Source organism: Candoia aspera, chromosome 4, assembly GCF_035149785.1.
Source record: "Candoia aspera isolate rCanAsp1 chromosome 4, rCanAsp1.hap2, whole genome shotgun sequence".
Taxonomy (NCBI): Eukaryota; Metazoa; Chordata; class Lepidosauria; order Squamata; family Boidae; genus Candoia; species Candoia aspera.
This window is the reverse complement of record NC_086156.1, coordinates 40,244,803-40,249,220: the sequence shown is the minus strand read 5'-3', so window position 1 is coordinate 40,249,220 and position 4,418 is coordinate 40,244,803.

Below are 4,418 nucleotides of genomic sequence, written 5' to 3'. Positions count from 1 at the left end.
AAACTTTGATAAAAATACCTAATGTTGATGTTTGTTATGTTAATTAATCCAAATTAAGTATGGATTCTGATCTAGAAAAATATTAAATAAATACCTTTACTGTGTCCCTAAATTCTGACGATTCTAATATAAAAATAAAACTTACTTACAATTGCAAAGCTTTGATAAAATATCTAATTTTGGTAAACATGTTATAAGGTATAAATTTGTATTGACCCACATTTTTTGTATAAAGTTGCTATTGCTGTTAAGTTTGTTGTAGTTACTCAAGAGCATCTTAGGTCAGGTTTATACTTAAGAAGCAGAACTTTGATCTGTTCCAACCACCAGGTATTTATTTATTTATTTGATTTTTTTCCCACCACCTGACTCCCAGTGACTCGGGGCGGTTAGTAGGCATGTATTGGCTGAGATGAATATGTGTGAAAGGTGAAAGGTCTCCTGTGCAAGCACCCAGTCATGTCTGACCCTTTGCGGGGACGCTGCTTTCACGACCTTTTCTTGGCAGACTATATCGGAGAGGTTTGTCATTGCCTTCCCCTGTCATCACCTTTCCCAGCAAGCTGGGTACTCATTTTACCAACCTTGGAAGGATGGATGGCTGAGTTGACCTGAGCCAGCTACCCGAGAATACAGCTTCTGCTGGGATCGAACTCGGGGGGAGAGTTTCGGTTGCAACATTGCCGCCTACCAGTCTGCACCACACGAGGCTCTTATAAAGGTGAAAGGTCCTCTGTGCAAGCACCGAGTCATGTCTGACCCTTTGGAGGGACGCCGCTTTCGTGACGTTTTCTTGGCAGGCTATAGCGGGGTGGTTTGCCATTGCCTTCCCCAGTCATCAGATGAATATACAGCTATATAAATACAAAACAAAACAAAACAAAATCTAAAAACAATACCAATCTGACACATTATTAAAATTAAGATCAACATTCACATGCCAAATTTACTGACTGTACTTCCTCTTTTTGTTTTTAAGTATTTCTGAATATTCTGCTGCTCTGGTTCCCTGTATTCTATTATGCCTCTGGCCACCAGTGTGCCAAAAGATACTTTCCCTACCATCCAGGAGCCTCTTCCCCTATCTGATTTCTTTTGTTTTGTGATAGACTGCACAACAGGAGCCATTTTGTGATGTGCCCATTCTACACATGCCCTCATATATCAAATTGCTCAAACCAAGCCAGATGAAAAGAGCTGAAGGCCCTAATCCACTGAATGATACTGTTATGTCTGCATTATTTGATGCATTATACTTTGGTTTGGTTTTGTACTGAAAAATATGTATTTTCGACATATTTAGTATTCAAGGAAAAGGTTAACTAGAATCAGATATTCAGATAGCATTTTTGCTTTGTGGAACACTCTGAAAGGAATCTACCAACCATCTCATCAGGATACTTCCAAAAATGTATTTCAAACAATGATTTGGGCTATGACATAATCATTAAAAATCCATCAAAACTTAGTCTCCTAATACTCCACAGCCTTCGCTTGCCCATCCAGCTTACTTCAGCATTTATAACAATATTAATGCACATCATATAGTGATGGTGTTAAACTAACATAAAGATTTTATGCTTGCAGATAAATAAGAATTATTTGCAAGAATTAAATACTTTGATTCAAATATTATACAAACTGTGTTCACCATCTATTAGGATATCATGCTAGGTGCAACTTAAGCCAGTTGTGCTAGTTCTTGATTGGGTTTACACAAACTTTAGTGGAAAAATATCCCACATCTTTTTCTTAGTACTGTTGTGTTAGGTGCATATCATGATTTAGTCTTTAAAAAGTTAAGAAATTCTGACTGCGTTAAAGAAGATACATAATTGGCTTATTCATTGGAATGACTAAGAGAATTTATAAGGTTTGAATAGTGGAGACTAAAAAACAATTTGAACTAAATACCTACAACATTACAAGCACATAGTGGCATTTAGTACTGCTTTAAAATTTAGCATTATGCATCCTAGGAAAATAATACATAAGAGCTGCCATTTCTAGCATGTAGAAGTACAAAGCATCAAAACTCAGTTTCAAAGCATACTAATCAAGAGCAAGCTAAGGCCAGATAATTTCCATTTCTTCCGGTTGCTAGACAAGTCCTGCTTCAAAATGCAATTAACTTGCCTATCACCTCAGGTCATGAGGGGAATGTGATAAGACATGCTCATGAATTCATGAGAATCCAGTTCAGATTGTGGCAAATTTGTGCTACCCAAGCACTCAGTTTCTAAGTTGCCTTGTCAAACCAGTAGTATGGTTTTCAGATCTGTATGTTCTCAAAGTGCTCAGCCACAGTTGGAATTGGATTCTCATAAATTCATGAACATGTCTCATCACATTCCCTTCATGACCTGAGGTGTTGGACTTTCTTAGCCTGCAGAACAATAGATCATTACTTAGTGGCTGCCTCTGACTAAGTCTGGATCAAATGCATGATAGTAAGTGCTGAATTTATAGTGTAATCCTACAGGTATTGATTTTGAAGTAAGTCCTATTGAAACACAAAATCACTGAATCATAGAGTTGGAGGGGATCACTCAGGCCACCAAGTGCAACCAACTGCTTTGTCTGGGAATTCAAATTAAAGCATCCATATTAGATGCCTGTTAACCTCTGCTTGAATACGTTCAGTTCAGTGCATTTGTTTATGATCCAAGACCAATTGTAAAAATACATCAAATATTGCAGATGAAAAAAATACAAAACAGTTACAAGACATGCCTAAAACAGTTAATGATGTAAAGGACTTCTATAAATCATAGCTATTAACAGAAATTTTCTAACCTTGGAGGTATCTAAGAATTGATCACATAAAAGGAAAGTGGTAACCTCATGGTCATAAGAACAGTTTAATTTTCTGACAATTGGTAATATGAGATCCATTTGCCATTGAGTATACAGTAAGTATTTAGCAATATATGTGATACAGATTCAGTCTCTGCATTAGAGTAGACACAAGTGCAATTTTCATAAGAAAGGATAGTATATTTACCTGCTGGCACCCTAATGGGTGGCATGTCAATTTGTACAGGGCACAAATGTAACCCTTAGGGAGGGTCATGTCTGAGACTTTCTCAAATTACATTTCTGCCCCAGACACAAAATTCTTTTATTTGACCGTTGTCTTTGTTGTGGGTCTTCCTCCTGTTCCTCAAGGTTATTCCTTCTTCTCATTATAAAAACTCTGGTTCTGAAAGTATGATGTGAATGTCTTGGTCCCAAATCTTCTGCTTAAATTCAGCAAAGATTTAATCAAGGGAAAGAGTTGATACTGCCAGAACCAAAGCCCACAGTATGCTGAATCATTATTGATTTGTCTCCTTAGAAAAGAAATGAACCTATTCAACAAGGTAAGAAGAGGATTTGCCTCATCCAGAATCTAAGGCAACAAAGTCTCAGATGACCTGCAAAGGAAATACAGCCTAGACCTGGAGTTTCATTTGGAGGACTGTTAGATATTTGGGCTGCATATACTAATTTATATTCTTAATTTCCCAATTTCTAATGTTAAATAAAATGTTTGTTTACTGGTAGGGCCAGGTTATTGAGGGATCACATATCATACATAGTTCCTGCCTATCCAGTAAGATTGGGCAGAGTTGGTGTGCTTTCGGTCCCTTCAATCAAACAATGCCATCTATCAGGACCCAGGAGGCATGTCTTCTCTGTCATGGTACCTGCCCTCTGGAATGATATCCACTGAGAGATCCATGTCACTTCCACCCTGATGATGTTCAGCAGTCTTTGAAAACTTGTTCTCCCAGGCCTTGGGTAGGGTGCATGTGGAGTCCTGTTGGTGATTTTTTGTTGGAGGGAGTATGTTGTCCAGATGCATGGAATTGTCTTTTTATTGTTTTCCTGTTTTTATTTTTGATGTAGACTGCCCAGAGTCATTTTGGAGTTGGGCAGCCACTAAATCTCATGAATTAAAATTTGTATAATAGTATATGAGGATATATGTAAAATAAATTCATGTTCAATATAATATAGATTATATAAACTAATTTATTTTACAGTGTCTAGCTTATATGACTCTGGTTGGTTTACAGTAAATAAAAATAAGGATATCTATCACTTCAAAACTCAGCAATAAATATAAAACACAATAACATGGCAGCCATCTGTAATAAGTCAACAAAAACCATTAAAATCCTCCAAATATCCAATTTGGCTCTCATATTATCCCAACTGCTTCTAGGAAACCATCTGTTTTTAATGGAGTTTAATGGAGTTTTTCTCATTCTCCTTCTTATAATTTTTTTTAAAAGCAAGGTATACACATATTTATTAGCGTGATCATAAATAAATAAATCTTTCTGCATTGACCAGATAGATTTTATAGCAAATGGGTTTAAAATTGCATCTATCTGAAAATGCTTCAGTTGAAGAAGTTATTTAACACAACT